This window comes from Notolepis coatsorum, assembly GCF_963971535.1.
Source record: "Notolepis coatsorum genome assembly, chromosome: 10".
NCBI classification, from domain to species: Eukaryota; Metazoa; Chordata; class Actinopteri; order Aulopiformes; family Paralepididae; genus Notolepis; species Notolepis coatsorum.
In genome coordinates, this window is record NC_140174.1 from 84,019,897 (window position 1) to 84,033,007 (window position 13,111).

Below are 13,111 nucleotides of genomic sequence, written 5' to 3' on the forward strand. Positions count from 1 at the left end.
CCACCCGCCCGTCCTAACGAAGGGGGGGAGGCAGTCAACTCCACCAAAGTGCGCCCCTGAACGCACAGCACAGGCGGGACCACGTGCGACACAGCACTCCGTGGTCCACACCCACACACCCCTGCTAGCCCACCAAATGGCGGGACGCAGGAGAGGTCCCAGACCTCAGAACCGCCTGGGAGACAGAACCCCCAGTCATGTCCACGAGGAAAAACTTAACGAAAGGACCCGGGGAGGACCAGGAGGCAGCAGCACCAATGTCCTCCACCGAGGACCCCCCTAACAGGGCAGCAGCCCGGGGGGGGGGACGTGTCCAGCCAATGTATAGCAAAGGGCAACGCCCTCGCACAACCAAAGTGACAGGTGCTGATTGGACAGCGCCTCACCCGCGCGAGGGCCACCGTAACAAACAAACAGTTGATCGGAAGCGCTTAGCGGAGGTGATGGCCAAAAGGAACGCGGTCTTAAAGACAGTCGATCCAATGGCGCCTGCTCAAGAGGCTCAAAATGGGGCCTCCGACAACCGGCCCAGGACCAGTTGGAGGTCCCACTCGGAGACAGAGAACGTTCCACAGGCTTGAGACGCCGAGCACCAAGCAGGAAACGTTTCACGAGAGGGTGGATGAACAATGTTCTGCCCCCACACTCGACCATACGCCACTTCCCAGCGTAAGCCGCGGTAGTGGACGGAGCGCGCGCGTACCGGATGGCGTTAACCGCAGAAGAGTCAAGATGCATCCCCACCAGATTCACACTTTCAGCAGCCAAGCCTAGAGGCTTCCCCAGAACAGGAGGCAGAACAGAGTTCCGTGTGCCTGAGAGAGGGCCCGCGGTGACCACGGAACAGGCCACGGCGGGGCCACCAAGAGCTGAATCAGGGCCGGGAACCACACAGCTGAGCCCCGGCCCGATCAAGTCCTGCGCTCCCGACATACCCGCCCCAACAGCTGAGCTATCAGGTGTATGGGGGGGAATGCGTACAGAATCCCGGGGTGGCCACGGAATCGGTCCCAGACCTGTCCGACTATGTCTGGACGTAATCCCCACTCGTCAGGGTGAGGACCGCCCCGCGACATCACATCTGCACCCACATTCTCCCTGCCGGGGATGTGGAGAGCCCTCAGGCTGCGCAGATGGAGAAACGCCCATAGCCAGAGCTCGACCGCCGCCCGGTGCAGACGGGGGGAGCGCACTCCTCCCTGTCTGTCAATATACGACGCTGACGTCGCGTTGTCCGTCCTGATCAAAACATGCTTGCCCACCACAAGGTGACCGAGCCGTTTGAGGACCAGAAGGACTGCCTTCAATTCCAACACATTGAATGTAGTGCAGACCGGGCAGCATGGCTTGCCAGCTGCCCCCTACTGCGTTGGCCCGACACGCCCCCCCCCCATCCCGTGAGGGAGGCGTCGGTGAAGACCGTGATGTGTGACCCCAGGCCCTCCCCAGAGGACGAGGTCCCCCAGTACTGACATGGGAACCTTCAGCCGCTTCCACCCGCAGCCAAAGGGAACAAATCAGAGCCCTGTGTCCCGCTAGCGTTGGGGGGGGGGGAGTGACCGGAGAGCGTGCTAGACACAGCTAGACGGCAACGGTTTTTTAGGGCGTGCTTATCTAATGTAGTCGATCCCTCGGCCGCCGAGGCTGTCGGCCTTGTGATCACCTGTCTTCTTTGTGTCCAGGGTATCTCAGGCGGGGGAAACATGGCTGCTGGCCGGGGGCCTCGCCGCAGCCGCTGGCGAGGCTGTGCTCTCACCTCTGGCTGCGCGGTGTGGGGCAGCATGGAGCCCAGGTCAAATACCGCCCACGCCTCCGTGGGCAGACCAAGGTCCACCCACGGAGGGGGGAGCCCTGAGGAGGAGACCCCTCAAGGGGAGAGAGCTCCAACCAAAAATGCCTGTGAACAACCGTTGACAGCATCCTAGCCCTCCCTGCGGTTATAGCTTGCGGCTAGGTCAAAAGCTGAATAACCTCAAAACCTTGCGTGATGTTTTGACGTCGGCTGGCCCTAAGGCCCCACCACCCAACATCATTCTTGACAGAAAAAACAGCAACAATGTTGCCAGTCGCTGCTAATTCTATACCGCGGCGGTATAGGCTTCATCAGCCCACCAGCCACCTGCCGGGCCGACTCGCCTCATGGCTGACGGCCCTTAATGGGGACCCAGAATTGACACGTTTGGAAACTAAATTGAAAGACTATCTTAACAAGTTTAATCAAACACTCAAATAGGAGAAGATCCGCAAATTCCAAAGGGACGAGAAGGACTACACAGAGAAGAAGGTGTAGGCCTGGCATAGACCAACACCCCAACGTGACCAGGAACCCCAGCGCAGAGGATACCGCACAGTGTCGTTCAACCTCACAAGTGACGATGACTCTGATGCACAACACCAACCTACTGAAATTTTTTTAGACCAACGTCTTTCCCGTTCAAAAGGGACAATCGGCTAACCAACAGAGGATACCGAGGAAGAAGAGGACGAGGCGGGGACGAAAGAAATCCACCTCGAGACTATTACACCCGGAGTCGAAGTCAGCAACTGTGATTAACCAGGTACAGCGCTCTCTGAGGCCCCGTTTAGACGGAAACGCTAGCAGGTGAATCCGCAAAAATATTTTTTCAGATGTGCCTTTCGTTTATACGGAAACGGCGTTTTTACGGGGTGAAACCGTAAAAAAGTGAGACCACCTTCCAGGGTGGAATTCCTAGAAACGGTAAACCTAACGTGATACCCGGCCTGGCGAGGCCGGGGCTGGGGGAACTCACGCTGCGACCTCCTGGGCCTCGAGTTCCCCCGCTGACAACCTTTTCCGTCAACAGACACAACACCAGGCTCTCCAAACACAGACGCAGAACGTGTGGCGTGGGAGCCGCTTGACAGCACAGCATTCTCACAGGCAGACCCAGGCCTAGCTAGCAACTGGGTGTCAGCCCCTGTCACCATGAGAAGCGAAACGTGGGGCCGCTTGCGCTTCACTGAAAACACGCGGCCCGCAGCCAAAGGGAACAAATCAGAGCCCTGTGTCCCGCTAGCGTTGGGGGGGGGGGAGTGACCGGAGAGCGTGCTAGACACAGCTAGACGGCAACGGTTTTTTAGGGCGTGCTTATCTAATGTAGTCGATCCCTCGGCCGCCGAGGCTGTCGGCCTTGTGATCACCTGTCTTCTTTGTGTCCAGGGTATCTCAGGCGGGGGAAACATGGCTGCTGGCCGGGGGCCTCGCCGCAGCCGCTGGCGAGGCTGTGCTCTCACCTCTGGCTGCGCGGTGTGGGGCAGCATGGAGCCCAGGTCAAATACCGCCCACGCCTCCATGGGCAGACCAAGGTCCACCCACGGAGGGGGGAGCCCTGAGGAGGAGACCCCTCAAGGGGAGAGAGCTCCAACCAAAAATGCCTGTGAACAACCGTTGACAGCATCCTAGCCCTCCCTGCGGTTATAGCTTGCGGCTAGGTCAAAAGCTGAATAACCTCAAAACCTTGCGTGATGTTTTGACGTCGGCTGGCCCTAAGGCCCCACCACCCAACATCATTCTTGACAGAAAAAACAGCAACAATGTTGCCAGTCGCTGCTAATTCTATACCGCGGCGGTATAGGCTTCATCAGCCCACCAGCCACCTGCCGGGCCGACTCGCCTCATGGCTGACGGCCCTTAATGGGGACCCAGAATTGACACGTTTGGAAACTAAATTGAAAGACTATCTTAACAAGTTTAATCAAACACTCAAACAGGAGAAGATCCGCAAATTCCAAAGGGACGAGAAGGACTACACAGAGAAGAAGGTGTAGGCCTGGCATAGACCAACACCCCAACGTGACCAGGAACCCCAGCGCAGAGGATACCGCACAGTGTCGTTCAACCTCACAAGTGACGATGACTCTGATGCACAACACCAACCTACTGAATTTTTTTTAGACCAACGTCTTTCCCGTTCAAAAGGGACAATCGGCTAACCAACAGAGGATACCGAGGAAGAAGAGGACGAGGCGGGGACGAAAGAAATCCACCTCGAGACTATTACACCCGGAGTCGAAGTCAGCAACTGTGATTAACCAGGTACAGCGCTCTCTGAGGCCCCGTTTAGACGGAAACGCTAGCAGGTGAATCCGCAAAAATATTTTTTCAGATGTGCCTTTCGTTTATACGGAAACTGCGTTTTTACGGGGTGAAACCGTAAAAAAGTGAGACCACCTTCCAGGGTGGAATTCCTAGAAACGGTAAACCTTTGCGCTCTCGTCTAAACTGTCAAACCGCATAAAACGATGACGAAAGGGTCGTCAAGGCTCTCGTCGTGCCTACTGCTTACATCACAGGCATGCGCCAGTAGCCTAGAAGCGTAAACAAAGCATGTCTGATTCTATCCATGGCGATCACCTGAAGGCTACATTGGCAGTACTTTTAAATACACAAGAATCTGTCCCGCGGCTATCACAACTATTATGACTGGACCCACTGTGTGTGAGTGACTCTGCTTTGGTCCAATCACATTCCCCACCCACACTCTGCGAATCAGAGGCAGAGTAGGGCGGGTCTTCACAGCACGTCATGTGACATATGCGCCAATCGTGTGACAGCGGGGCTCCGTTGTCTCGAGTTGTTACAGCCTCGTCTGCACGGAGAATTCCACCCCAAAACGCTCGTCTAAACGCAAAATTAAAAGTGAAACCGCAAGACGACTTTTGCGGTTTCTGTTCAGACTTCCATCCCAAAACGCTCGTCTAAACGTAGCCTGATACACACACAAAAGTCTTATCTAAAGGACTTACCTTTGCCCCAACCAATCAAGTGAATGACTTTGACTTAAAAATAGACCTGTTTAGTTTTTATAGAAACCTCCACTTAAAGGCATGGTACAAGGCATCTCCCACACTGGCAACTTCTACTCAGTCTGGTATAGATAGCCACCGCCCCACCCCGTTCAAACCTAAGTCTCACTTCTGTCCCACTGTGCAGAATCCCACACTGAACACTTTTGAGAAGAAAGTCAGTTATGAGATAGAGAATCTCCTTGCTAAAAGCACAACCTCTAGTAAACATAACCTGACAAAAGTAGAACGTGAAGCATTGAAAGAATTATCTGACAACAAAAACATAGTGATCAAAAGAGTGGACAAAGGAGGAGGAGTTGTGGTTTGGGGTATTGAACAATACACTAAGGAAGCTTATCGACAGCTACAGGACCCTACCCATTACCTCCTCTTAGCTAGGAATCCCCTATTGACACTAACGGGTGAACTAAAAGAGCTGCTTTCTAAAGCCAAAGCAGAAGATTTGATCTCAGAACAGGAGTTTAAGTTCCTTTTTAAACCCAATCCCCGTATACCATCTTTCTACATGTTGCCCAAAGTCCATAAGAGCCTTACAAATCCACCAGGAAGACCTGTCATCTCTGGAAATGACTCCCTCACAGAGCCCATTTCGAAGTATGTGGACTTCTACATCAAGCCGTTGCTTCCATCCCTCCCGGCTTATATACAAGACACTACGGACGTCCTTACTAAAATCAAGGGACATAACAACATTGGCCCGAATGCATTATTAGCGGTGATGGATGTCACAGCGCTGTATACATCAATCGACCACAGACAAGGTTCGGCTGCCTTAAGACACTATTTGGACAAACGCCCACAGCCACAAGAACCACCCACAGATTTCCTTGTAAACCTCACAGAATGGACACTCTATAACAATGTGTTTTTATTTTTCAGTTTGGCTGGTCGTCCGTACTAATACACATTGGCCGTATTAGGGGGTGGGAAACTGATGGGTGGGGATCGGGCGTTGTGGACAGCGACTCCTACAGGTCGGTTGGTGCGCCTGCGCAGTAGAATCAGGAAGTGTCGGGGGCAGCGTGAGCCTCCCACACGTTACTCCTCGCCACTGAGAGATCGAGCTGCGCAGGTGAAAAGATGCGACTGCTGTTACCTCAAGTACCGGAGGGGACTTGTGCTATGTATGACTTAGTCCACATTGCAGCCGGCTTGTGGGAGGCAAGAAACAGCGTCCGTGACAGGGGAGGGTTGAATTGGATGATACGAAATTGGGATGGGAGAAAATATAGAAAAATGGGAGAAAAAGTCGATCAAAAAAAAAAAACAATGTGTTTTTATTTCAGGATAATCTGTTCAAACAAGTGAAAGGATGTGCCATGGGAGCTTGTTTTAGTCCTTCCTATGCGGGTCTGTATATGGGCAAGTGGGAAGAAGATTTTGTGTTTCATCCACCTAATCCATACAGCGACAAATTAATCTGGTGGGCTCGCTAGATAGATGATGTGATTTTATGGTGGAATGGAACAGAGGAGGAGTTGGTGTTATTTCATATCTGAACAGCACAAATAGAAATGTGGAACTGTCTTTGGAATACGATAGAAATAAAATCAACTTCCTAGATCTTACAATCAGTAAAGATACTAGGGGCTATTTTACACAGTACTATCTATCGCAAAGACACACACAAAAACACCATACTCCATGCTAATAGCTTCCATCCAGATAGTCTGATAGAGAACATACCGTTTGGACAATTCCAAAGGCTCCGTAGAATATGTGACAATGACAGGGATTTCGAAACTCAGAGCAGAGAGATGTATACCCGCTTTAGGGAGCGTAACTACTCCCCTAAGATCCTAGATTCAGCTCTCTCCAAGGCCAGCACCCTAGAACGCCAATCACTTTTAACCAGGAAGCCCACCACTAGCCCTAAGAATGACCAGGTCTATTTCTGCACTAGATACAGTACAGAGGCTCCCGCTAGGGGTGGACGGTATGGTCTAAAATTTATATCACGGTATAATTTGAAGCATAGACGGTAACGGTATATATCACGGTATCAGTGTTTCCGTTAGAATATTTTTTTTGCCTGATAGGCAGGCTATATAAATAATGACATCCTCAAGGCATGTAGATTTATAATATTTTAACTTAAAACTAGGCTACTTTTGCGTATAGTATATTATATTCCAAATAAAATAAGTCCAGAGACTCCGTGCTGCTGCCGACTTTAAATCAAATGGGTGTCTGTGGGCAGTCGCCCAACATTAATAAACAGCAGTCTGTTATAATCACATTTTTATGAGCTAACGAATTCCGTTATATTAGACATTTGTATTAATTATATCAAGCGAAGAACTGAGAAATTTGGCAGAGAGAGACGGCAACATTATCGTGGGTTTGCGTGATGACTCTCTCCACCTCGCAACGACTTATTTGCAAAGAGTATGTCGCTGCAGAGCAGCAGATTCAGCTGTTTTAAGGCTCTATCTGGGGACCGCTCAACAGCGCCCCCCACCCAACAGCTGAATTGCCAATGGCTGAATTGGAGTACTGCACGGTGCCGGTACAGATGGGTGGGTTATGGTGGATTCTGCGGCTCTGCAGCTGCATATGCTTCGCGCAAAATCCAACATCCAGCTCGCGCTGCCCAGCCGTCAGAACACTACACATCATAATGTTCACAGCAAACTGTAGTTGATCACCAGGTATGTTTTATTAACGTAGAATAATTCATATAAGAAAAACGATAGGGAAATATCTTACCTTTCTCCACTGGTTAAAAATGCCAGGAACTGAAATTGAAACTTGCTGTGCGCCGCGGTGATATGTGTTTATTATGAAATGACAATTGCGTGTTGACACGCCCACTGCGCGAAGCCTCCTAAATAACTTTTTCCAGTTTGCACATATCTATTATCTATGACTAATTCTATCTATTTTTAGGGGCAAATGCGAGTGAAATAGTCGCGCTGTGGTTACATGACGTCATTGCTATTTTAGAGCTGCTCTACCGGTTACAAGGTATAGTCAAAATCCATACCGTAGAGCAAATTCATACCGTTTATACCGTGTACCGTTTATACCGTCCACCCCTAGCTCCCGCTATACGGAACATTATCAAACGGAAATGGGACATCATCAAATGTGATGAAACACTGAAAGAAGCCCCCAGTGTGTTCCTTTAGGAGAGCTCCTACTCTAGGGGACAGATTAGTACACAGCCACTTACCAGCTGAGGAAAGAACCACATGGCTACCTAAAGTCCCTAATGGAACGTTTCAGTGAGGCCACTGTAAACAGTGTGAAATTGTAATGAAATGTAAGGGCTTTACCCAACCCAGAACACAGCAGGTATACACAACGAGACATTTTATAAACTGTAAAACTACCCATGTTATTTATATATTGTGTTGTTCTTGATGTGATGCTTTCTATGTTGGCCGCACCAAACAGCGTTTACAGGACCGCCTCAGTGAGAATAAATATGCAGCTAAGGTTCTAAACTGTGATTATGCTATAGTTAAACATTTTATGGATAAACATGCTGACAGTTCTATTTCTTTTACAGCTCTAGGAATCGACCATGCCCCCCTCAATCCTCAAAGAGGGGATAGGGAGAGAGCACTAAACCAACTAGAGAGTCGCTGGATATATAGACTTAAAGCCATGTCATATCCAGGGATAAATGATACTATAGATATGGTGTCCTTTTTGTAAATATGGGAATAATTTGTGTTGGTGTTTTGCCTTTCTAGTTTAAAATTGTATATATGATGATTTATGCTTGTTTTGGTCTCTAGATGTTGGAGGACCTCTGGTGTCTAGAGGCACATACTATTGTGACAGCTAGACCTCAGGCTGACTAGGTACACACACCTGAGCTCAATAGAGCAATTAGCACAGCCTCCACCTTGTATATAGCTCTGGTTACTCATTTGTATGTCTGTATGCCATGAAGAAGGCCGATAGAGAGGCCGAAACATGTTGGTGGTTTTTTAATGGTTCTAATATGAACTAAGCTATTTATTAAAGCCTTTTTTATATACAAGAAGAGTGCCTGGAACTTCCTTATTTTTATTCAAATGTACATGCCTGTTTGAATTTATGTTGTGCCGTTATTACTGTAAAAATATAATGATTGTGAAATGATGACTGTTTAATGAGACGATGAGCTGTATGTGTATGTCACTTGAATTTCCCCGTGAGGGATTAATAAAAAGATATCTTATACATTACATAAACAAGGTGGCCTGTTGGGATGTTAGTGTGAAAAACTGTGATTTTATGTCTGCATTTTATGTCCTCATTTTATGCCTGTCTTTTTTCTGTTGTGAATCACTTTGAGCTGCAGTTTCTGTATGAAAGGTGCTATACAAATACAGTTGTATTATTATTATTATTACATAACTGCTGTTACTGCCCTGTATGTGTATTATTGCCTACAGCCTGGTTGTGTGTGTGTCTTGTTCTCTCTCTGTCTCCATTTCTCTCCTCTACCTGCCTTCTCCAGGGACACACCTGGAGTCAATTAAATCAACCAGGGTGAAGGATACTTGAGGATGACTCTCTCTCTCTCTCTCTCTCTCTCTCTCTCTCTCTCTCTCTCTCTCTTTAGTTTAGTCTCCACTGTTTTGGTAGTTCAGGGGGAAGTGCTGGGTTCGCACCGCCCATTGTGTGGCTGGCCCAGTTGCTTCCCCATCTTTTGTTCTGTTTGGCTGGGATCTCCAATCCTTTTTGTTTGTCACTTTGAAGATGTTTTCTTTGTTTCTGAATAAGCCCTCTTTTTGTTTCAACTCTGAGGTCTTGGCGTCCTTCATATGTTTCTCCTGTTGAGCCTTTTTCATTGTCTAGGGAGGCTGTAATACCAGCTCATAGGGCTGTTCCATATTACCATATATATCGTGGCACAAGAGAAAAATGTCTATCGATAGAGATTTTTCTCTATTGTTTCTATCGCTATTGTCACAAAAAAACTGTTTGTGAATCTGGGTGATTCACAAACTGTTCCTCATTGCTGATGCTCATATACATGGTGCCAGTTCAAAGGTCACCAGCAGTAGAACAACATTATGGCCTGCGGGCAACAGCATCTGCTGTCAGAGCTGAGGCAGCTGATCCTTTTGATCCTCTTGTGATCCTATACGTGATTGCATTTGCTAATGGGCTAGATAGGCTGATAGTTTATTAAAGTGCTTGAGTTAAAACTACACCATCCAACCTCCCTACATTAAAACTACATCATGCAACCACCATGCCTTTTAAAACTACACTATCCAACCATCATGCCTATTACAAGTACACCATCTAACCTGCCTACATTAAAACGACACCAGCCAACCCCCATGACTTTTAAAACCACACCAACCAACCATCATGTCTTTTAAAACCACACCAACCAACCACAGGGTTCCCACAGACATTGCTAAATGAAATTTTTTGATCCACTTTTTCTATTTTTCTCCCATCCCAATTCCACTGTGCCAATTCTCCCCTCCCCTGTCTTGAACGTTGCTCGTATATGCCCCCCACTGGCCGGTTGTAGGGAGGATAGAAGCCTTGCATCACGTGTCCCCTCCGATACACGAGGAGGCAGCCTGTCACATCTTTTCACCTGCCAGCGCGGACTCTCATTGGCGAGGTGTAACGTGTGGGAGGCTCACACTACCCCCACCATTTCCTGTCTCTGCTGTGCAGGCGTCCCCAACCGACCTGTAGGAGTCGCTTTCCACAACGTCCAGATTACCACCCATCGACTTCCACCTGCTAACTCTGCCAATTGAGTTAGTATGACGGCTGGGCCAAGCCGGAGGCAAAGCCGACAGCCGGAGTCGAACCCGGTGTCTCTTGCGTTGGTGACGAGCGCAATGTCCGCTGCTCCACCCAGAGGTTTTAATGCTCTGGTTGTTGTTGATGCTGTGGGGGTTAGCTGACAATTTCCGAAACGCCGACTCCAGGCTGGGGTCCTCTGCTCGGCTTAAACGGCGGTCGGAGGATCTTGGTATGACGCCCATGATGGTCAATCTAGTGGGCCGCGACCAGGTCCTGGTGAACCCAGGATTCTCAAGCGGATGCTTCTCTGTCCCGTGCAGGCCCCACCTTTCACATAAAAATGAAAGTACACCCTAACGAGGAAATGTGGGCATAGGATCTTCTTTATCGGGAGTTCCATGCTCAAAGTCGGCTGCAGCCCGAAATGGGAATTGTGCTGGCCCCGCTGTATGTCTGGATCACCGTTGAAAACTGTGTTTGACATTCTTTTTCTTTTCCCTCTTAGGGGAGGGACTTGGACAGCGGCCTGTCTGAAGTGTGGCTTGTTATGTCGTTGTGTACAGTTCAGGTGATAGCTGCTTAGCTGGCGTGCTAGTTGTGGCCTACTGTGTTAGCCAGTCAGCTGTTAGCTGCGGCGCTAGCTCGCTGTGTTTACCAGGCTAGTAAATGTTAGCTTGTTGCTATCAGTCGGATAGCTGCTTAGCTGGCATGCTAGTTGTGACCTACTGTGTTAGCCAGTCAGCTGTTAGCTGCGGCGCTAGCTCGCTGTGTTTATCAGGCTAGTAAACGTTAGCTTGTTGCTATCAGTCGGACGGCTGTTAGCTTAATGCTACACTGTTGAACGTTTTCTATGACTATAACATGCCTTAAACACTCTGACTACGACGTCATCTTTGACAGAGGATGTTAGTCGAACCTACACCGGGAGCCCTGCCAGCGAGGACTGCGTCAACATGGAGAAATGTAGCGGCTGGGTGGCGCAGCGACGCTACCCTCGTCGCCAACACAGGAGATGCTGTGTTCAACTTCGGTGTCCCGTTAGCCAGATTGCAGTTCTCTTGGCCTGCGCTCAGGGTAGGAAGGTCCCGACCGGACTTTAAACACTTCTTCTTTCCTTCCCTTCTAAATGTTTTGTAATAACGATGTTTTCCGATAACGATGTGTGTTGCTGCAATACATTGAGGATACGACGCGTGTTGTGTGTGAATTGTCTTGTCACTGTGTGTTCATGTAACGTGAACTCACAACTAAGGGGGTTAATTAACCTATGAAGCTATGCTTAGTGACATGTGATTGAGGAATGAATTCTTTTCTCAGCCTGTAATGACAATGAACAGTGTGTTCACATATTAACAGGGTTACCTGTTCAACTTGGTCGTATCAAGGGTAAGGAAGGAGGGGTGGTCCCCCCGGTTTCCCTGGGGCTTCCCCACCCTCCTCTCAGACATGTTGTTACAATATATTGTGTCACTGTGTTTGTGGGGATACGATGTAACCCTCTGCTTAATTGCTGGGGTTGTGCTTTCCGCTTGAGAAACAATTTTTTCCTAAAGAAAAGATTGTTTGGTCACTTATCATGTGTGCTTAGCAAGGCCTGTGGCCAATACATAATCGAGGATTCTGTATTCTGTGTACTTTTGCCATTTTTTGTTGTGATGAAGGGTTGTGTGTGTCTTGTGATCTATAACTGGGTTAGGTTTGGCCCACAGAAGCACATATGTAAGTCTGGTACCGGGGCTCTTAAAGGGGGCCCTCTCTGTTCTGTGTTTTTTCCTTAGTAAAAATCAGATAGCATAACATGAGCTATGTGAGGCTGTTCAATGCTTCATGTAGCGGGCTATGACTGTGTCATGCTCTACTTGTCATTACATCGTATCATGGGTGTGGGGTCGTAAAGGGGTGAACTGGTAATCCTTTCCTCCCCTTTTTCTGATTGGTCAGGGGTTAAAACCTCCTGTCCTTCAAGGTTCCTGTCACGTTGCTGTTCTGCACGTTACAGGGTAAGAGGGGGGGGGGGGGGGGGGAGTTTCCTGGTCCCACGCCCTGGAAGATTGGGCGTGTGCACCATGGAAATTCCCCCGCCATAGAGTACGTCACTGAGCGCGTCTCTGTTGGTAAGACTTCCGTGGGTTGTTCAGGTCCATGTTATGGATCCTCCTCACGAAGCTCCTCCTCGGGGAGAAGTGTCTTCTGTGAGTTCGGACTCTCCTTCCCTGTGAGGGAGCCTCCTCAGAGTTTCAGAGCCTCCTCCTTAGATTGTCAAGGTGAGTAGAACTTCAAAAAGGAGTTCTGCTCTATTGTGTGTGTATTCGATTCAATTCGATTGTTGCGTGTGTATTGGTTCAGTGCCTCCTCCTCGGAGAGCCCTAAACCAAGTGTTACATAGCTCAATGTTGCAATATATTATTTTCAATCTATACAGCTCGCGTGGGAAGTCTCTCTGGGGATTTCCGTCTCCTCCCTGTGGCGAGGGTGGTGGGATGTAAAAATGTAAAAAAAATGTACCCTCAGCTGCGTCACGTGGGATTCATGTCAGTCTGTGTTTCTTTCTTTTTTGAATAAAAAG

The 13,111-nt window shown here is 49.0% G+C and overlaps 1 protein-coding gene across 2 annotated transcripts in view; it reads right to left on the bottom strand.

Moving 5' to 3' along the window:
- Window positions 1-13,111, bottom strand: part of dpysl4 (dihydropyrimidinase like 4) — a gene marked incomplete at both ends in the record, with an annotated part of 180,158 nt that overhangs the window by 51,912 nt on the left and 115,135 nt on the right. The window lies entirely within an intron of this gene.